The sequence below is a fragment of the Melanerpes formicivorus genome, unplaced genomic scaffold, assembly GCF_026170545.1.
Source record: "Melanerpes formicivorus ecotype bairdi unplaced genomic scaffold, bMelFor1.0.p_v2 SCAF_98, whole genome shotgun sequence".
Lineage (NCBI taxonomy): Eukaryota > Metazoa > Chordata > Aves > Piciformes > Picidae > Melanerpes > Melanerpes formicivorus.
In genome coordinates this window covers 323,308-346,297 of record NW_027142450.1, presented here as the reverse complement: position 1 = coordinate 346,297, position 22,990 = coordinate 323,308, and the positions used below count along the sequence as shown (strand labels likewise).

Sequence of the window (22,990 nt, the reverse complement as noted above, 5' to 3'; positions counted from 1 at the left end):
CTCCTTGGCACCTCGGCTGAAAGCCCCGATAGTGCTGCAGAGCCGGGGGGTCTAAGCGGTACCACTTACCATGAGCTGTTAAAGCATTGTCAAGTGTAATTGACTTAAGCATGTCCTCGCTGTCTGCAGTCCAAGCCCATGGGGCCCTGTTTGTTGCCATTCAATACTTTAAATAAATATCGAGGCTTTGATTGAATTTGGACCCCTTAGCTTCATTTAAAACAGGCGCCCTCGGTAAGACTGGGGCAGAGGGGGGTGAGTGGGTGAAGCTAATCCTGGTCTGGAGGTGTTTAGAGGACAGGTCCATGATGCCTACCAAAGACAGCACAGCTGGCTTTTATCCTGGACAACTTCAAACTCTCCCAGCTATAGCTCTTGGGGTTGGAAACAGGGGGGCAAACACTATACCTGTGCTAACTAACGTGTGGCTTTTTCACTTAGAGGAGATTGTTTCTAACGCTGAGTGAAATGCTTGCACTGACTAGCAAGAATTGGCTGGCTCCCTGACATGTCAGAGAGGCTGATTCTCACACTCAGCTCCCACAAATCTAGTTATTTGTATTTCTTTGTCCCTGCTTACCTGCAAGGTTTGGAGAAGGAACTGTAATCCTATTGCAAACATTGCTAGGAGTGCCAATGTCCCTTCAAGTGCTGCAGCTGGCACACGGGGACATACATCCACAGAGCAGAGTCTTTGCTATTGCTACAGGCCCAGAGAAAATCAGTCTAAGGGTCTAATCAAAGAGACCGGGTGGATGTGGAAGGAAATCAGAGTTAAATCTGAGTGGCAGTCTCCCCCTCGTCATCCTCTGATATTGTACACATATTGTAACTAAAGGGAAAAACTAGATGGATTCTAGGTTATGCTTGGGTAGAGCTTCAGGGCTTTCCCTACACCTTTGGGTAACTGAGTGCTGCCAGCTCTAAATAGGGCTCACATTTCCTCATCCTTATGACGGGAGGCTGGCTCAGCTCCCAGTGAGCCTCAGCTGCCCTTGCCCGCTGCCACAGCCACCTCTGTGGGAGACCAAGTCTCATGGGAGAAGGGAGTACGAGTACCCAGGACGCCTCAGCAGCACCCCTCCATCCTGCCCGTGACTGCCCCAGCAACGAGGGCGGGGCAGGCTCTTCAGCATCTCGGCAGCGGCGCGGGGGTGTAGAGCTGCCTCCCTCGAGCGGGGCTAGCCCGAGAGGGGCACTCTGGCCGGGTGGGGATTGTATGTGCGTCCCGGGACCCTGCCGGCGCCTGGACGCAGCCGCCGCTATATCCCGGTGCCGGGTAAAGTCCCCGGGGAGCTTCGCCCTGGAGACGAGCTCCGTGCGCCACACGCGTGCACACACCTGCACACACCTACACATACACACCGGTGCTCTCTGCTATGCAGCCATCAGAAGCAAGCTTCGCAATATTTCTCCAGGGCAGTTTTAGAGGAGCAGCTCAGCCCGCTCCGTGCCCAGAGTCTCCCATGGTGGGTATTCTCAAGCAGACGAGGCTGTGGGTGGGCTTTTTTGTTTGTTTGTGTGTGGGTGTTTGTTTGCTTGTTATTTTTTTTTTTTTTTACTTTCTTCTTTTTTTTTGAGTCATAGCAAATCCGAGCTCTGAAAGGGGGCGAGAGAGGGACGGAAGACCTGATGCACACGGAGCCTGGTACCGTGGGGTTGTCCTCACCGTTTCAATGGCATGCTCCTGCTACTGAGACGAAGAAGAGATCTCCAAAAGATGACCAGGCTCATCTGAACATCGAGCAATCTCTACGAACTGCGAATATACTGTCAAAACCAAATTTCTGCCTGCATTACAACAGTTCTGAGTTTGAGGTTTAAACAGCGACAAAAGACCAAAACACAACAAAGAAAAAAAAACCCAAAAAAAAAAACAAAACAACAAACAGCGAAGGTTTTATGGCTTGCCCTCCCTGAATCAAGAATTGTGAACTCAGGGAAATCTCAACGAATTGTGCATTTTATAAAGAAGTCAAATGACTTGGCAAGTCACTTGAAAACATTCCTTGAAAAGTTCTTTTCAATGTAATGTTAACTCCCGTAGAATTGATCTGTGATTGAATACTCAAAAGATCCAGTTTGCACCTCTCATTGTGCTGGTTGTCTGAATCCCACCTCCCTCAAGCCATCTGCAGCCAGAACTCCTTAACAGCCAGTAAATTTAATACTTTATCTGAATCCTAACCAAAAAAAAAAAGAAGAATTCAGAAACCTTAAATAGACTTATTCTTGATTTCAACACAGCTTGAGACAGCCTTTTATAATAATGCAATATTCCAAAAAATTTAGTGTTGGTATCAAATTACATTTCCTCTTAAACAAGTAGATGGCAACGTTTCAGTTGCTTAGAATTTTAGACTGGCATAATCTAGCAATGAAATCATTACGATTATCTGAAGTTGCTTTAAATCCCTACAGGTTATGTATTTTCTGGGCAGTACAATGCAATTCATTATTATTAAGATTTTTTTATGTGTGTGTGTGTGAGTTAAGAATAAAGTTAAATGTCCTCAGGTTGGGAAAATAATGCTCCTGTTTTTGTCTTGTTCTCACTAATACTATTTGGCTGTGATCATCCTTAATATTTCCTGGACTTATTATCTGTAACTAAACACATCAATTTTTGGACAGCCACAGTGTTCATGCAGAATATGTTTTAAGTGGAATATGTATTAAGTGGAGTTTAGAGTCACAGAGCATCTCAGCAATTTTAGGTAAAATACATTACAAACCAAGCATGCCGGTGCCAGGAAATTCAGGAATCTAGAGTTAGGGATAATTGCATTTTGAAATCTGTATGTATTAGTTGTGGGACTGCACTATTAAAATACCAAATCAACCTTATATGTGCCTGGTAATATCGTCCATTATCCCACACAATAATGACTACAGCAGTTTAGTATCTCTGTCTCTAGATGAAGCTGGGTTTTTGTTGGTGGTGTTTTTTTTCCAAGATATCTTTTTTAAAGTATGCCTAAACTTGCTTATTTTCACGTAGCAGAATGCTGTGATAAGAAGGAAATGAAAGAAGCAAAAATGTTCAAAACAACATTAACTATTGCATGGTATTATTAGAGTGCTGAGTTATGAGTACATGCAGATTTTGAGGGTTCCAGTATTTTAATGTTATTTTGTAACTTAATTCTGAAATTATTTCATTTATCATATTAAAAATAATTAAATAAAGGCATCCATATAGTGGGTTTCTTTAGTGACTAATTTTATGTCCTTGGATTTACCTCCATTAATGTTATTCCTGTTTTTCTATGAATTATTGTTTTTTTAATAGTAGTTTTATTCTTGTGACATTCCTACTTTTTTTTTTCCCCCAATACTGTTAATCATCTTAAAGGCTTTGCATCCAAGCAGCACCCCTAGAGTGGTGTGAAGATCTTTCTTGACTCTCGTCTTTGACCTTCTCATTTCAAGAGTTAAGGCTATTTTCCTTCCTCATTACTATGTCAAGGTTCCAAGTGTGTCCTTTACATTTGTAGTGAACAGGACTTTCATTATTAAGCATTTGCAACAAAGCAGTATAAACAAAGAGAAGTGACTTGTTGGATTTGTCTGCTCTGCAGAAGGAAAAAAATAATTTCCCCAAACAACCAGCTTTCAGATAGAATTGCAAGAGGTCTGTCCTCATTGTAGTAAAATAACCTCATGTTCATGTACACAGAGATATCCATAATGTGTGTTGGCCTGCAAAGATTCCTTGGAGGGCAGAAGGAGAGATCAAATAGAGGTCAAGTGAGTAACTGTTTATAGATGGTTAACTAGAGTGACAGAGAACTGTAGTAGCTGCTTTTCTAGCAGTGTTTTAAAGTAAGCTTGCTTCCCTGGGAGTTTTGCATGTGATTTCAGTGGATGTGAAATTGGCCCTTGAGGGTTGAATCCATCTCTTCTCTTATCCCAGAAGAGCACATCCTAAGTTGGTCTAACCTTTCATGAAGAAACTCAAAACGTGATAAATTTTGCTTGGGTTTAAGTTTTGTTATGAACATAGCTCTTGGCTATGTTCTTCTGTTTCCCGAAAGCTTGGGGAAAAGCAGAGCCAAGTTTGACGTGTTCTGCCTCTCCCCCTGAGCATCAAGCTGATGCTGTGGAGGAGATTTTATTCCAAGAGTGTTTAAAACTGTGTGGCTTTGCTAGGGTTTTGCTTGGAGTGTTCAGGTTCATTGAGATTGCAGGCCAGTTCGAGAAACTTAAACCTCAACAATAAAGGTTCACTATTCCCAGCAAGAGGAGGCACCTGAGAGGCTTGGCCAGGGCCAGTCTCAGCACTGCCTTTATACTTTCTCCATGAGAAACTGATACACAGAAGACCAGAGCACCAGAAGTGAACAGATTTGTGTCTGCAGGGAAAGGATCTTGCCTAATGGCCAGGTTACAATGGTCAGAGGTCCCTACAGCACCCATCTCATTTCTTTCAGGCAGTCTTTTGACTGATCAAATATAAGTTATGTCTCTCTTGGCATTAATTTGTGTTATTATTAATTGCTTTTTATTTAAGATAGGCATGAACCCAAATACCTATACACTTTGGGGATTTTCAGGCTCTGAAATATACTTTCCATCTGCCTTCTCCTTCAGCAAAGTTTAGGGTCCTCATGGTTTTGTTTGTATTAGCAACTTGTGTGGTACAATAAGAACAGATCTATAGAGGAAAACAGTCAATATGTCTGATCTTAAGAGTTTTTTCTTTAGTCTAGCTGTAGTCTTGTCTTAGGGACTGAATTGCTATTTAGCAACTGAAGTACATACCCTTCTGGAGTTCATTTTGTAACTGTTTCATCCCAAAGAGATCTAATTCACACATTCAGAGGAAGCTCTGCACTGCAGAGTAAACAGAGATATCGGTTCAAGAAGCCCACTCCAAAACCACATCCCAGATTCCAGGTAAAACCCTAGCGTAGGTGCACCCTCAGAGCCACAAAAGCCAGGCCGGTATTATCATCGCCGCCGCTACCCGCGGTACACCAGCGCGCAGCTTCCTGGGCTGGCGGCGAGGCTGGGCGCCGCAGCTGGTTCGGTGTATTGGGGTGCCCTCTAGTGGCGGCAGCCTGGGCGCGGGATGGAAGTCAATACAAACCTTCCCTCACTCTGTAGTACGCTTTTGATTTTGAAAAGTCTTGCGGGGGTTGTTTTATTTTGTGGTTTGTTTGGTTTGGGTTTTATCTTCTCTTTCTGTGACCATTGAGGAAGTGTCTGAAAATTAGATTTATTTTCTTCAATGTGTTTTTGTAATTTAAGGAATCCATTATTTTAGTGTTGTTTCGAGAAAAACATAACAAACCAAACCAAAACCAACCCGTGTTAGCAAAGAGTAACCACACAGTTACATCATGTAAAAGTCCAAAGTAATACATAAGATAAAAAGGGGGGGGGGGGGGGGGGGGGGGGGACGGGACACGGGAAGTAGCATCAGGTGGAAGGGAAAGCAGAGCATGCTTTGTAGCAAGAGCTGGGCATTAGTGTATAGGCAGCATGTACATTAAATACACAGAGGGCTGTTGAGACAGATAATGTAAACTAAATCTAGTTTGTATTTACAGATTTGCTCTCTGTTCTACAGGCAGCTGTATTACTCTCACATTGAAGTGAGATCCAGCAAACATCTTGTTTATGGTGATGGAAACTTTTCATTTGCTGGAACTGTTCTGACATTCATCATCTGAAGTTGCCAGATGGTAAAAATATTTAGTTTGCAGTAAACAGTCATTAACATCATTAACATACTTGTCACTCACACAACAAGGACATGTATCTTATGGGACCAGACCTAAGTGCGATGTGGGATACTGAGGCATGCCAAATCCTATCATTGGCTGACTTGATGAAGCTGTGTTTTACTCAGGGCCATACTGGGTCTTACAACCAGCTGGTTGTGTAAAACAAGGTTTTCAAAGCCAGCTCCTAAAACTTTGCTCATTTAGAGGAAAATAGGTTACCCAGAAAGGAGTCCCTGAAGTACACACCTGTGAGATGCCACTCTCCCCATAAATTAGCAGAAATATCAGCTCCTTATTTCTCCTCTTTTGAGTAGCTCTGGTCTTGTGGCCATAGCTACACTTAGTAACTTTTGCTTCAGAATTTGGGTGTGAGTGTGTATTTCAGGAGATTATCACCAGACATACTGAAACACAGGGGAAATAAGACCAATTGGTACTCCCACAGTGCCTTTCAATCTAATGGATCCCAAGGTGTATATAAAACTTAAACCACCCATATCAAGCTTCAATTACTCGCTTACAAGACCTAGAGAGGTACAGTAAAGCCATCTAGCCTCTTTGTCTCACAGTGCAGGGTTGTTTTCTGATTGAAGATTTATTGCCATTGTGTTCAATCTCTGCTTAAAAGATTTTAGAGATTCAGCTTCTATTTCTTCCCTCAGGAGGCCTTTCTATAGTCTAATATACATCTTACCACCAGAAATCTTATTTTCCTATGTCTCTATTTTTAACTCCTCCCTTCTGGAGTGTAAAAATTCTACTTATATTCATTTACTACTTCGCAATACTCCTCTGGAGATTTTTTCTATTTCCTGTTTGACTCACATAGCACATTATTTCACTGCCCTATATCATGAGCATGAAAAGGTTGCTCTTGTATCTTAGTTCACAAATAGAGGCTGATATTTACTGATGTGCAGGTGAGCTTGTGTTTTTCAGCATTTGTAGCTTTGTTAGCTGACCAAAGGCCGTTTGGTATGCTATTTTCAACCTGGCAAGGAGTGCACAGGTAAGGGACTCATCCAGACTGAATTTCCTGTCAAGTTCAGCCATGGTTTTAATCAATGAAACTGGAACACAATTGTGCAAATGGTAAATATTTGACAAAAGCATATGAGAAGGTTGTGCAATCTCAGTTAGGAGTTATTCAGAAAAATTAGTTTATTTGCAACATTATCTCTGCAGGAACTTGTTCCTTGAGGCCCAGCAAAAAACCACAGAGATCTAAACAATAAGGCAATTTAGAAGAAAATTTGTCATTTCACCTCATTTACAATGACTGCTTACATTTCCAGGAACGAGATCTAGCTCAAAATACTTATATGTATGTAAAGCCTGCACCTTTTCTCTTCTGACATACGTGAGAGTCATCTTGTTTTGTTACACATAACTTTAAGTTGAGCTTTAAGAACATCAGCCTCCCACAAGCGAATAAAGTAGGTATTTAAATTTGGCTTAGTAACCCCCTTCACACATGCATCCAATCAATTCCCTAACATCTGTAGCACAGTTGACTTACAACTTTTTTCAGTGTGTACATGAAGCTCTGACAGAATATTCCAGGCTGAGGGCCTGATCCTTGGCCCCACTTCCACTCTGCAGAGCAAACACAACACAGAGGTGTCAACATTTGTTAGAGCTTCACAGCTGGAAATTCTACATGTGCAGTGAAGTGCCCAACACAAATCCTTCCAGTGTGTTAGATCTCACCCTGCCCTGGTGCAGCTCCCTTGGTGGTGTTTGGGGACAGGACTGGTGTCAGACTCAATCTTGGTGTATTACAGTCATAACAGGGAGAAGCGACCAACAGAACACAATCAGCTAACAGGCACTACAACTTTTACAAAGAACCCACATGAAGATGGATGATAGTGGTACAAAGGCTGCATTATTTCAGATCAAAGGCCTGCATAACCCAGAATCTTCTCTCCAGCCATGGTCAAGAGCAGATGCTCAAGGGTGGAGGGCAAGCACAGCTGAGATTTCCTGCAGCATGCCCTCTCGGCACATGGCCAGAAGTCTGGGCCCAGGTCCAACAACAATGTGGAGCTCCTAACTTCCCACTGATTTCAGCAGTTCCAAGTAGTTCTCACATCATTTGATTGTGGCAGGAAATCAAAAACTTCAGTAGAAATGAGGAACTATAGAATATGTACTCTATTAAAAAATGAAATAATAATTGCACCACTCTCCCTGACAAACGAAACACATCTTTGTTCCCCACACCCCACCTGGTTATAAAGAGCTTTTTCCAGGTCCTGTAATATCTGAAAAACTGCCGATGGAATTTATGGAATAGTAAATGTCTACCTTGGAGATAAAGTCAAGAACATCTGGAAACAAGAGCAGTATTGAATCTCCCTTTTCCAGCAGTAACTGACAGTGGTATCCCTGGGCATTAAGATACTTATCAATAACCTCAAGGGGAAAAAACAAAGTAGTAGAGTTGCCAGGACAGCATGCACCAGAAAGACAATGAATTCAGAGCAAGGGGAGGATTTAGGTTTGCAGGATTGGTCCTAGAATGCTACCTGCAGGAGGTTATAATGGAGTTTCTCCCTATGTCCAGCTGGCAGACTGCAGCTACCTAGTTTTTCTGGTGAGGAAGAACAAAATTAATTTCTGCAGTGTGCCCATCTAAGGCAAACTTTCAAAACTGTTGTTTTTTCCCAATCTCCTTTTAAAGAACACCATCCCAGCAAACATTCCCTGCTCCTGCAACTGGGAAGGAGGGAAGGAATGCACTGGACCAAGCCCTCTCTGCACTAGAGGCCAGTATCTGATGCGCTGGCTCGTAAATGTCACAGGAAGATTTTCTCTGGATTTACAGCCTCACTGGTTCTGTGGGGCTGTAGTTTTCCTTTTTACATTTCTTGGAGGTGTTGCATGCACTCTCAAACAGGAGATCTGATGTGGAAACAAAAGCCTTTCAGATCTCCCACAGAAGGTAGCTTTTTCCTCCCAAGCAAACACCCTGACCAGGTGGACTGCCTGCAGCTGGGATGCAGGAGCAAGAATAAGTTGTATAAAGGTCATAAAAACCCTTGGGCCTAGCGGAAGAAAAAGCCAGGTGACAGATGCTTCTCTGCACTCCTAATAAGTGCCAGTGAGAGCAAACCTGCCTGGGGGTTGTCTGCAACGCAGAATAAGAAAAAAATCGTATGGATTGGCTTCCCTGGTATAAAATATACCTTTATGTAAACATTGGTGTAGAGTTCTTTATGGGGATGTCTTAGCACCGCATAGACCTTAAGAAAGTGAAGTCACTTCCCTGAATGCAGACATCTGGTCATTGTAGGTCTGTGGGGTACCTGCCTGGCCTGAAGTTGCCATCTCAGAAATACATGGATCTATAAGCTTCTTATCATCACCTGGCTGGCATGCTGAATACTAAGCTGTTCAAACAGCACTAGAAGCCTTTATCTAAGTGTCCAAATCCCACCCAAAGGATCTTCACCTGGTTTTATTATTCTTATTCAACATGAAGCAGTGTCTGAGAGGTCAAACCTTGCTTACTGAAGATGCCAAGTGTTGCCAATTCCAGATGACCTCAGTGCCTAGTGTGAGTGTTCTGGCCTTCAGAAAACAGCTGCTGAAAGAGCACTATGGAACTAAGAGCTATTTATGGAATTTAGGATTACACAAAAAGTCTGTGTTAAAGACAAGACTGAACCTGGGCTCTCAAGTGGTGCAGTTTACTGCCATAGCTACAGTGACCCACAGCTACAACGACTCCTTGTGAAACCTGAGAGACTTGCAGATGTTGCCAGAGATAATTAATATTCTCTGTCTTCCATTTACCTACTCCAAGTCACGGAACTGACCTCAAGCTCCCCATGGGACACAGGACCAACATCCATACAACACATGCATGCTCTTGCACATTGCGCTCAATTGCCCTGGACATGTCTGTGCTGCCTTAAACCCCCATGAACATATACACACAAATGCAGCTCAGCAAGGACCATTTAACTTCTCTATACCTTCAGCTCTGCCTAAGCCAAAATTGATTTTATTTCCAGGCAAGTGGGTAAGGGATGCTGCAATGGCTTAAAGCTAATGGCCCTGGGAAAGCATCTGGGGATGTCTGTAGGGAAGCATAGAGTTTCTGGCATGCATGCATGCAAGGCAGCAGCAACATAAACAAAAGCAGCTGAAGTGGATGGCACAGCATCTTCTGTTGTGACTGACATAATGGCAGTTGCACTGGAGCACTGGTTGAGAAAAAGAGGAATGATATGGCTGATCTGTATTGCCCCTGCTATGCTGCCTAGGGCCTCAGGAGGAAATTGCTGGGAAGAGATCAACACTGAAAAGCAGCAAGCACAGTTCCAGGCATGAAGAGTTCAAGGCTATCAGATCCTTGGTGGCCTGGGACTGCTGCTTCTAGAAGGGTCAGTACAGAAAGGATTAACTCACTGGCAAAGGGCCCAGTGAGTGTGGGGCTTCCTTCCAAAACCTCCCAGCCTGAAGGGCTTTATTCAGGCCTAAGTCCAGATGCTACAAAGCAAGACCAACAGGAATTTCCCAAACATTTACTCTACTAGGACTGCGAGGCTGGAAGAGAGAGGGGGAGGCTCATGCTCATCAGGGAAAATAGCCCAGAGCAGCAAAGTAGGACATACTATGAGGCAGAGGACAGACAGGAACTACCTGGTACTTGCACTGAAACCTGACTCCAAGATGTCAACTTCCTTAATTTCCCCTGCTTACAAGCCCAGACATTGCTTATGGCATGCTCAGCAGCTGATCCTTCTGTCTAGTCTCTCTCATTCCTTATCTCTATCACCCTCCCATCCTCCTTTCTACTCCTTTGCCTGCCTCACACATTTATACTTGCTTGATTTCCATGTTTATAAAAAATTTTGTTCCTTCAACTTTCTACTTCTCCTTGACTCCTCCCTTCTTTACTCTCCACTATCTTACTCTGTCTCTGTTCTGCCTTTCCTTTTTCTCATCCATAACCTGCCTTTCCCAGGTGCTCCCCTCCATTGGAAGCACATAGTAGAACAGTGAGTCCTACACAGCCCATTAGAGATGTGTGAATGCTAGCATTGTCCTTGGGAATGTAGAACCTGCACCTTTACAAGATGTATCACAAGGCATCTCATAAAGTCCTTCATGACCAATGGCCTTGTATTCAGGAAGGAGGGCTCAAAAATATCTGCCATGCTGTCTGCTCTGTGGAAGTGTCTCTGCCCCATCAGAGAGTTCCTTCAGCATCCCTGTGTGACCTTCAGACACTACTAGCTCCCCTCATGTTTTCTTAGAAAATATTTAATTTATAAGAGTTATAAAGCTGTGGAGATTGAAAACGTCAAGGTTTGTGTACTCTGAGATTACACAGCATAGGGAAGGATCTTCTGAGCTGAGCCCAGACCTTGTTATCACACAAATAATCTTATTCCATACTGCTTTTCTACAGTCTGCTGGCAGACTCTTCCAAAGCCTGGCTGCTTGATTACATCCTGCCTCAATTTATTCTTCATCCATCTATCCATAAGTTGTACTTGCCTGATACTGTCCTTTGCATAATGAATCTCTTCTCCCTCACTTAGCTAATCTTAGCTCCCTCTCTTAGCTAATATTTTTTGGGAGGTTTTTCAGATTTAGTGTTTGTATGTCCAGTGCAGTTAACATAGAAGCCACAAGCAGGTCTATCAGCTATGTCCCCATCATGCAGTTTTCAGTGTCATCCTTCATCTGTTTCCATTTGAACAGGGTTATCTAGCTTGTGCCATCTAACTCTGAAAGGTTACACTTCATTTAGATGTATTGAGTAAATTCTCAGCTGCACTGATACTCCATCTTCTAACTGCAGGGGTAAAAGGGCACAAGATTGTTTATGTTGGTTTCAGACTCAATCATAATGCAGGGTTTTGTCTGAGTGGAAGAGCAGAATAGGAGCAGCTGGCAGAATTCAGAGAAACTATAGGATGCCCTTCAGATCAAAGTCAGAAACTTTCTTCTTAATTCCCACAGTGATGTTAAGGAACTCTGTTGTGTGCTTCAGCAAAAAAAAAAAAAAAAGTCAGTTTCCTCCCCCATCTCTTCTCCTTTTTCATTGGATCTGATTGAAAATTTCTCATCAAAGCTTTTTCAGTGGACATCTGAGCCCTCGATGAAAAGGAAAAAGGGCTCAGTGCCCTTGGAAACATTCAATTTTTCACTGAGTAAATAAACCACATTATTTTTAGATAAGCAAACCAGTCAGGAGAGAAGAGCAGGAAAATATTTGGTCTCAGTGGAAAGGTAGTATGTTTAGTGTCAAAATGGAGTGTTTTTCAACAAGTTGTATGAGCTCATCAATATTATTTTATTTCAATTTCTGCAAATGATTAATGTCAATCCAAAACAGTGTTGAAAAATAACAATTGGTGTCTGCTTGCCACTGCTCTTGACACCATTGCTCTTAGTTGTTAAGACAGGCTTCTGAATGGGGAGTCGTGTCTGTGTCTGAAGTTGAGATACATTTACCTGTGTTACAGAGTTAAAATTTTCTTTAGAAGAGCCTCAACTCAGTCTCACTTATTCACATCTCATGGGAGTTTGGGAAATTGTTAGATGGCCATTCGCTCATTACCTATCAGAGCTGGCACATGCAGTATTCAAAAAAAGGCTCCTTTCTCAGCAAAAAACCTCCCAGTTCCAGGAGGTGGTCCTATTTCTCTTCTCATGAATGGCTGGCAGCAGAATACTGCACTCATAAGCTGAGAGCATGTGCAGTGCATAAGCCTGCCTCTTCTTCAAGCACCTGGGAATTATCTGATGTCTGTTTTCATAAATAATGGGTCTTGAGCCCTTATAAGTGGAGATGGAAATGTCACCACAGCAAAAGCAAGAGTGAGCTGCAGCTGTGTAGATGCAGCATCAAGACATTTGAACCTGACTAAGCAAGTCTGGTATCCAGCAGCTGGCAGGACTCATTGTTGGACTACCAAACACTTGGATATTTTTACAGAAGCCACCCAGAGGATGTGATGGCCACCAAATCCCAGTGACGTGAACAAAAACTAGTTCACATTCCCACTCTAGCTTCAGTTCTGTACAAGCTGTGAAGGAAGAATAAACTGGAGAACAAATTCAGATGAGGTCCATATGGAAACACAATGCAGGTCTAGTGCCAGGGCTTTGAGGCAGATGAGACTGTTTGAGGAGATTCGTTTTGATGTCAGGCTGTTCTCCTTTGCAAGACTTGGTGATGAATTTTGCACCACTGAGTTAGGCTGTCCTATGTGACTATAGCTCTGTTTATTTTGAAAACTTGCTGTAGTGGAGGGAATTTATGAGCCAGCAATATTTCTACTTTATGGCACTTCCTTTATCCACATTCCTTAGTCTGGTCATTTACATGGGCTGGGCCCACGAGGGGAGGTCAGGAGGGCACCCAAGTGGTATCTAGAGGCTCAGGATGGAAACATGTTTTCTCACACAAAAATAAATAAGGGAGAAATGTTTCCATTGCAGAAGAGGAACAAAGGCTGGAATCGTAGCAGAAACCGACCAGGGAACAGCAGGCTGCCCAGCCAAGGCCATTAACAGCATTTAACAACAGGCACATACTGTACATGATGTGTCTGTTCTAGCGACACCCTCTTTGTCTTTGGCACATTTAAGTTTGGTTGCTTTAAGCAGCCTGCAGCTGAAATGCAAAATACAGATGCAACTCTATCCAAATATGAATTAATAACCAAAGAACTATCTGAGGTGCAGGCACACATCTCCCCTGGGCTACATCTAAACATAAAATGGCTACTCCCCTTGGGTCACAGCTGAGGATTTTACATTGGAGAGGAGGCAGTAGACCAAAAAAATCCCTGCCCCTCTCAGGACTTGAATAGCCCAGCTTAAAATATTGTTCATCCAGAGTGACCTGAAATCTGTATCTCATCTAATTTCCTCATTTAAAAGTCTGCACAAAATGTGAAGAATGGTGAATTTTAAGTATATAACCACTCAGACAATCCCAACAAAAGATCAAACAACTGCCCAAGCCTGAGAGGCCTACAAGATCAACGTAATTTCACTAACACACACAGAGCAGCCAAAAGAGCAATGTGACTAGCATCATAGCTGAGGTCATTCTTCTGATTAGGTTCCAGTCTCAAGCTGGGTCAGAAAGGTGCCACACAGTGGCATAAACCTATGGGAAGCTCTGCACCATGCAGAAGGAATGAGCTCAGCTGATGTTCTTTGGCTGTGTATACCTGCACTGCATATCTGACCTCTGGTGCAGATCATTTTCCTCCACTACACGCATGCAAAACGCCACCTGCAATAGAGGGTCTAGGCCACTTCAGTATTTTCCACATATTGGTCTTGTCTCCAGTGTTAGTCTTGCTTCTGCCTTCTCACCCCAAGATGGCTGTATTTCTGCTTTAGATTAAATGAGCAATTCCCACACAGGCAGTTTGTTAAATGCCCTGCAATGACAGGCAATACCTTAGAAAGGCACAAAGCTTTGATTTATTTGAGGTTACAAACTATAGCACGTGGTTTAAATCAAGTCCTGGTCCATGACAGTGATATAAAGGAGAACCTCACTTAATGGTAGTGAAGGGAGCACATCTCCCTTCCTTAATCACACACAGATTTGCAGCTGGGTAGAGGCTGGGCTGTCTATTTGTCCTTCATTATGTAAACCATAAACACACACTAAGATATGCAGAGTTTGTCCACTCTAATAATCTATCAAAAATTCCAAATTTCTCCTCTGCAATCTAGAGACCTTCTTTACTATCACATCCTTTCCTAAAAATGTATATGAACTACTGTTCTCCACCTAGTTTTATCTTTTCCCACTTAAGCTGAAAAGATCGGGTTCCCAAAGAAGCTGGTTTTGAGGTCCCATGGAGATGTCCTTATCTGTATAAGTACAGCAGCGCCACTTGCAGAATCAGCAGGCTTGATTCTGTGGCATTCCCCTTCATTATACTGCTAAACCAGCTCTTCATCAGCTCTAGTGCAAAGCCAAGTTTATGCCACCTCTGAACAGCAGCTTGATGTTGCACTGAGAGACATGAAAATTGCTCGTCTAAATGCGTTTCATGGATAGTTGTGAGATAATCTCTTCTCACTGAAAGCGGTTCAATGACAAATGCTTGGACAACAGTGTTACCTTAAATTACCATGCCATTTCAACAGCTATGTCAAAAACTAAATCAGATGGGACACTTTTAATGGTACAAAGCAGAATAAATGGCTGATTCTTAGCAGCTCTCATAAGGAGCCGGACACCTCATAGATATTTCTGGTTTTGAAGAAAGAATCCAAATACTGGACATTCATGTCTTGCCTGAAATACCCTTGCAAAGCTTTTTTTGGCAAAGCCAGTTCTACCAGAAAGATTCAAGGAAAGCTTTTACAATTCCCTTTGCCATCAGATGTAACTCAGACACGACATTTGTAATGTCATCAGAGCAAGACTGCTGATGTGAACAAGAGTGTTGGCAGCAAGTTCCATGGGACCAGAACTGGGTCCAGTTTTCACGTTTCCTAGGTGTTCTTTGTTAAATGTTATTCTGTATAAAGAATCATTTGTTTGGACTCCAGATGTTCAAGTAACCTCCTGTCATATTTTGTCTGCATCCCAGCTCTCCCATCTGTGATCTGAAGTGTTACAAGGAAAAAGTGGAAGGATTTATTTTGATCTTGCTTCCATCTGTTTTACACTCCACTGACTCCCCCTCTTGATTTGTACCAGTGTTTGAAAACTGGGGTAGAGAGAACTGCATATCGGGTGCAATTCTGCACTGCTCATACCACTGCAAATCCAGAAGATAGTGCATTTATTCTGAGCTGACCTTAGGCAATTATTGACAGAGTTATATGGGATAAACAGTTGTGATTCAGGAAATCTGCAAACCCTTTGTGGGCACATGTTCAGGGAGAACATCTGCTCTGAAGTACTTCAGTTGTTACCAGTGCTTAACAGATGGGCACTGCTGAGGCTAATGATTGTGAAATATGAACTTTACAATGCTTCTGAGCAACCCACAGCATAGTTACTACAGCACATCCAGCACTGACATCTCTTTATTTACTCACAGAGTGCTCTGAAGGCAGCCTTGACCTGGAAGCCCTGGTGCTTTTGCATAGGTGCCAGCAATGGTTAGAGGATACAAATCTTATGAATACATCTCTTAATGACTCTGATCATGTTGTAAGACAACCTAATTTGGGCCAGAATAGATCTGGTCACTAACAAGTGTCAAAATAGATCTTCCCCCTTTCACTTCCTAAGAAATGCTGATCTACTACAGGGCTGGCCTGCACCGTAATTCTCCATGACTGATGCAAGCAGGAGCTGTCTGAGGACAGAGAATCATTTTCACTAGCTTGAATCCAGTCAAAAAATATTGTTAGGGATGTCTGTATGGGCATCTAAGATCAATCTATAGTTTGCATCAGCTTCCATAGTTCAAGTATTTGTCTAATGCTGCTGAGTGGGTGAAGATGCTTCTGGAGGCAGTTAAAGATTCCTGGCTCCACTATGTAATTCCATAAGTGCTTTTTGTTGCAGAGTTCCAGCTGCAAGCAGCAGGATCAGTAGTATAGGAAACAAGGCGACTTTAATTCCAAATGGGTAAAAGGTATCCAAGAACCATATGGAGAAAAGTAAAACAAAACAACAACAACAAAAAAAAAACACCCCACACTGTCCAGGAAATTCAGAATGACAAAACCCCTCTGTTTCCATCTTCACTGTGGCTCAGCAAAAATGGGCATCAGATACAAGGCAATGGGAGATGGTTTTTTTAGCTCTCTATGCTGCAAGAAAAAATTCTCAGAGCACTTTGTCAGAAAGAAATCATTAACACAGGAAACAAGAATTAACAGAGACTGGAATAATCCTCATTACAAATGAGACGGACCTAGTTTGCCTCCCAGCTGTATTATTGGAAATCCACCAAGGGAAGCTTGTTGAATAAAAAGATTCTCCAGGGCCTGGTACACAAATTGTGTCGCAATGATTACAGGAAGTCATCTGCAATGTAACTTTAACATTTTTTTATAGGAGACCTGAGAATTTCTATGCCTGGTCCAGAACAGAATCCCTCGATGCTTGCCTATCCTATTCCTCTCCAGGCCTGGCTGCTGGACCAATCCTAACACAGCCAGCAGCCCATAGTGATATCACTTGCTAAATATGAAGTTTGGGATTGAAATGCCTTGTCCTTTCTCATTTTGCTTGCCAGCACTATCCCTCAGCTCTAGTCAGGGCCTCTTATTCGCCTGAGAACTAAATTTAACTGAAATAGTAATAAAGATACTTTGAATGCTCATCTGACACTGAGAAAAATTGGTGGACAGACCATTGGCCTGTGGAATGATCTCTTTTCAGGCTTTCGGTAATAGTGGTTATTAAGCTAAAAGATCATTAATAATAAGCCATTTAGCATGTTTTTGGAGGGTGGAGGATGGGCTGAGAATATATAGATGAAGAGACTTAGGGGAAGAATCTGGAGCTTTACTGGCAGTAGGCAGGGAGACAAACTCCAGCTGTGCTTGTAGCACACTTTGATGTATGCGTCAGGCATTGGGATAGGACAGTCATTTCCAAATGTATTTACTCACAGTGATAGTCCAGCCAGCTGCTGTGTCTGTGTTCCAGGCTGAGAAAGATCCCTGGTTAGCAAAAGACGATGATACTGGATCTGGAGCTGTGAAAAAGTCTTGCTATTTGTTATAGCTAATGTCTCCTCATGAAAAATCTGAGGGGTTGCTTTTTAAATTTTGCTTTTATGACAGCAAAACCTGGCATGGGCTTGAGGGATGTAATACTCATAGAATCATAGAATGATTTAGGTTAGAATGGACTTTTAACAGTCATCTAATCCAACTTTCCTATCATGGGCAGGGATATTTTTAAGTAGATCAGGTTGCTCAGAGCCCTGTTCAACCTGACATGCAAAGTTTCTAGAGATGGGGCATCTCCCACCATTTTGGGCAACCTGAGCCAATGTCTCACCACTCTCAGCTTAAAAAATTTCTTCCTTATATGTAGTCTGAATCTACTTTTTTTTTTTCTTTCACTTTAAAGCCACTCCCCCCTTGTCCTATTACAACAGGCCTTGCTAAATAGGTTGTTCCCATCTTCCCTACAGCCGTTCTTTAAGTACCCAAAGGCCTCAATAATGACTCCCAGGAGGTTTCTCCTGCTTTATTTTCCTTTCACTAAGAGAGGAGAGCATGAGAGCTGAGATGCTTTGGGCTTACTTATGCAGAAAATTACAGTTTTTGTATTTCTCTTTTTCTCTCTTTTTGGCCTATTTTTTTATTATCATGAGAAAGATACTCTCTCACCTCTAAACTGAAACTGCATATCAAAGGGAAGAGGTGTAGAATAAGAGCAAACAGGAGACAGAGTTCAAACTTCTTCCCTCCCACCAAGTGAGGAATTAATTCTGGGGAAGCACCTCATAAACCCTTGAAATTCTGCAACACTAGGCTTAGAAATGTTGTACAAATGAGGGCTGTGCACAATATAGGTTCTTAACACTGTTACCAAATCCTAATCTCTGCTGCCTAATAGTGTACGTCTCTTACTGTGGAAAGCACTGCCACATTCAATAAAAGCCACTTTCTCCCCGTCAGTTCTCCAGTGCTCCTCTCAGATATGGCAACCAGTGTCAGTGCAGGTTGAAGGGGGACAGCCCTGTCCAGTAAATATGGATGCTGCTTTCTTTTAAAATGTATTCTACAAAAGGCTCCCCTGGAAAGGAAGTTTTGCCTTCGGTTCAAGTTCCCCTGTGCCTGCACAAGCCATCTCAGCAGATAAAGAGTGCCCTGAAATAGAAAGAATAGAAACAGTGACAGTGCCATCGTCTAGCAGGCAGGACTGACGCTGCTGGAGCAGCGGGCTCTTCCTCTGCAGCCTGAGAATGTGGGGTGTCTCATGGGAAACTGCAGACCTGTAACCCTGATGTGAGAGTGCCCAGCCTTACGAATGGGTTGTGACGGGCTGACACAGCTTCACAGCTTCTTTCCTGACTGCTGCCCTTTCATACCTCATCACTCATGTTTATTCTGAGGTATATGTTTTGGTTGGGTGGAAGAATATGTTGGATTTTTTTTCTTTAATTTTTTTTTTTTTCTTTCTAGTAATCAGTGATCAAATTTCCTATTTCTCCTGTAGGCCAAATTCAAAGACTGACATAGAAGTGTAAGATAAACTTCTTGTGCTTTTCTCATCACCTATCTACAGCCCCTACAGTTTGCCTGTAAAACAGGCAAATAAGTATATATCTAGGCTAAAACCAAGCACCATTTCAGTTTGCAAACTTGTCTCTGACTGGAATCTTTTTGCATGCTTCTCTTAATTTATTTTTTCTTTTTACTCTTTGTTTCTCTGGGTCCCCCAGGTAATGAAGTACACCAAGCTATGAATGATAGCACTCTTATCCTTAACTTTGCAGATAACTGAGGTCAAATTCAGAGGTGGTACAAAGGAGTCATCGTGGAAGTAATAACAGAAGTATTTGGATGGACCCTCTCCCACATCATGCACTGTCAGGGGCCTGGAGAAAGGTGTGACACAAATCTGAACTCCCCCATTGACCTTTTATTGATATATACTTGTAAAAACTGTTCAACAGACAGAGACAATACTTTCCTCAGACAAAGTCTTTACAATAATCTCCTGCCATAAACTATTGCTGAAATTATTCAGAATGGAATAATCATTTGGTCTGCTGCCTTCAGTCACATAAAGGCAAAATATCCTGAGAATAAGGCTTTGTCATATAGGATAAAGTAATAAGAAAGCCCTGTCTTCATGGCAACCGGCATGGCTGTAGTAGTGCTAGTTTTGCAATGTTTACATTGCATTCACCCAGTGACTTCCAGGATGGACCTGAATAATCTATCACTGAAGTCTGCACTCATAGACAAACTAGGAGGCTCTTAACCCTATAGAACTTTCAGGATTAAGTCAGTTTTAATTTCTGAAGCTCTTTCTCATGCCACCCAGAAGAACCCGTGCTGCTGAAGGTCAGTCAAATACTGTCTTGTTTTTTTAATGAGCTGCAGAGATTTGTGAGCAGTTACACTGTTTATAGCTGTTCAGGTAAGACAGGGTTAAACAAGTTTTATGTTTAGAGCTCCCAGAAGGGTCAAGGGGTCATTTCCTTCATGTGTAGCCATTTGACCAGGTGCAACAGTGGAATTTTCCCTTCTTCAAAAGCCTCAAGGTATAGATTATTTCCCAGAGATGCATAGTTAGATTTAATGGCCCCATATTCTTTGGGTATGGCAAAGCATAAGGACATGGAGCACACAGTGGCTGGAGAGAGTATGGAGAATTGTTTGACAAGTAACATCATCAGCCCTAGCCTCATATGTATATGAATCATCATTTGGAATTAGAGAGGAAATGGAAATGGAAAAGGCTCTGTCTGAATCCCATGTAACTGTGTGAATTCAGTACTGATTTCCACAAGCTATTTCTGCATTACCCTGTTAAAACATCTGCTCTTTCACTTGGCACTTCTGTGATCCAACACCCAAGAACCTATCATGAAAGTGGAAAATTCTGGCTAAGAACTTCAAAGATCATGCAAGCAGAGAGCACCAGCCTAGGTGCTGAAGTACTCCACTAGACACTGTAAGATCTAATGCATACTTTTGCAACTGCTACAGACCTATAAGCTGAGAGGTACTGAAGTAAGGTGGGTCATTAACATTTCCTAAACTATGCTGAAAACAGAGTCAAAACTCTAATGTAAATTAACTGTTGGCAAATGAAAGACCTACAACCCACTTAGGCTGAGATTCAACCAGTAAAAACGTAGATGTCTAAAAATGAAACATCCAATAGAAGCATGTTTTCCTGAGCTGCTTGCATCTGCCTGGTGGCAGCTGTTATAGGTTGCCAATGCTCTATCCAATTTCACCTGATTTAGGTTGCCTCTTGGACCTATCCTTCTCCCTCAATGTCAATTGAAGATTAAGGCAACCAGATTGTGCAAGGGTTTGACTGTTACTTACTTAGATAAAATGTATCTCTATTCTACTACCTTTGAAAATGTTGCCCTCTTTCCATTTAAAAATGTCGTGGGTGTTTCAGACAGAACTGGGGGTGGTATATCAGAACACGTTGAACTTTAGACTCATGGTGAAATTAGGACAGGATTAGGTTTTGGCATGTATTTGTATTTTGTGTCTGGTTTTGTTTGTTCTTTATTAGTAGTTGTTTAACTCAACACCTGAGAAACCCTGCATGAAAACAAAGTCATTAAAATTTCAACACCCTTGCTACTTCAGTTCAAAGCTGGGAGAGCTCCCACTATGCATGTAATTGGTTTTCCTTAGTAAAATACTTGTTGCTGAAGGATAATTGATATGAACCTTAAAGTTCTAGCGCCAATATAGGGAAAAAAAAAAAAGTTAATAACTTCTCTGAGTGTTTGTATGCCCCTCCCCAGTGCCATCCTCTAGAGTCCCATTATGTTCTTCAGGGGTGGGCTACTAAATTGTCTTCTTGGCTGCCTCATTGACCAAGTTCACCCACACACATCTCATATTCCAAGGAGTCTGATCCCATAGGTCTGTGTAATGTAACCAACTTCTCCCCTGCAAACACGCAATGAGAACGTGATAACCATTTTCTTTCTGATGTTAGAACACAGGCAATTGACTGAACTTTGAGGGAAGAGTCATCAGGCACATAAGCAGAGATGATCAGTACATAAATGTGTGTCTCTATACACAGACCAGATTGTCACTGTATTAGTTAGATACAAACTTCAAAGGTATAAAATGAATGTTTAACAGCATCACCATCTGAAACTGTCCACAGTTTTTTTTCCTCTGACTAGTCCATTCCACAGACCAGCAAAATTATGAGGGTCCTTCTACCCAAAAATTCACCAAGCAATGTCTCTATCATGAATTAAATGAGCTAGGTTGCAGGAACCCTAGGAACACCTCAGCTTTCATCAGGCTGGTCCCCTGCTCCTTTCTGCTGAAAGAAAAGCTGGTAGAGTGCATATAGCATGCTCAAATTCTTACACCTTCCCTCATCTTATGCCATATGGGCTGCATTACAGTTCTGTCAGCTACTCACAAGAATACAGCCACTTTCTAGGCCGGAAAGTCCTGCCAGACACACAACTCTATTATGTTTTTGCTTATACAACCAAACTAAGCCCCAAAGTTCTTTGCTCCTGCAGCAGAGAGCTCCCAGATGAGTCTGATGATGTTAGAGATGAGTGCTGTGCATTGATAATTCCTTTGGGGTCCTTAGCCCACTCTGTCTCTCCTTTTTTATGGCCTTTTCTCCTAAGTAAAAGAGCTGAGGAGAGTTCAGTGGAATAAGGCAGCAAAAGTGCTATTGGTGAAGAGGGCAGATCATGTTCAATAATACTAGATTTAGCCAGGTTGCAATACAGTGGGTTCTGTATTGATGCTTTCCAGTATCTACTCAGTCCAGAAATAAATCTGAGTGAGATCTTTCTTCCTTGTGCTAACTTCTACAGTCTACAGAGGATCATAGCAATATGACTGGACCAACAAAGTTCCTAGAGGTAAGAGCATTCCCAGAGCACCCACTGCTTCCCAGGATCTGCTGTAGAGGGCTTCAGGTTGGGGATGACTGGCATAGAGTGGCATGGAATGGAATGGAATGGAATGGAATGGAATGGAATGGAATGGAATGGAATGGAATGGAATGGCATGAACCAGGTTGGAAAAGACCTTTGAGATCATCAAGTCCAACCTACCACCCAATACCATCTAGTCAACTAAACCATGGCACCAAGTGCCTCATCCAGTCTCCTCTTAAACACCTCCAGTGATGGTGACTCTGGTGTGCAAATTCTGTCTATAATTCTCATCTACATTTGTCTAGATGACATGCTCAGCCAGGCTGCTTTAACTCAAGCCTCAGCTGTATCATGGTTATCTGCAGCTTCCAGAGCAGCTTGAGGCTGGGGAAGGCACAAAGGTGGTTTAAAGACACTGTACCACAACACTTCCCTTGGGTAAGAGCCATGTTATATATCATCTGGAGGCACAAAACATAACCTCATGCTATCAACACAGAACTAGACACAGGTCCCTAAATGCATGGCTGTCTCTCCGCATGCAGTTTGTTCAAAGTAGTGGAAGTAGAGGACAATGTATACCCACAAACAGCTCAGTGTGCCTGACTAATGTTTCCCTCTGAAGGATGGACCTGGACTTCAATAAAAGCAACTAAGAAGTGGAAGAAGCAATACATTTTAACTAGTAAAGCCACTCATTGTATTAGTCCTTTA

General features: G+C 42.4%; 1 long non-coding RNA gene across 2 annotated transcripts; it reads left to right on the top strand.

The window, feature by feature from the left end:
- The first annotated feature begins 1,186 nt into the window (after positions 1–1,186).
- LOC137455401 (uncharacterized) lies at positions 1,187–3,201 on the top strand. Of its 2 annotated transcripts, none has more exons than XR_010990818.1 (2): positions 1,187–1,469; positions 1,588–3,201. It is a non-coding gene; the product is annotated as an uncharacterized lncRNA (long non-coding RNA). The 2 variants fall into 2 exon arrangements; XR_010990817.1 differs by having other exon boundaries at positions 1,582–3,201.
- Positions 3,202–22,990: the final 19,789 nt, after the last annotated feature.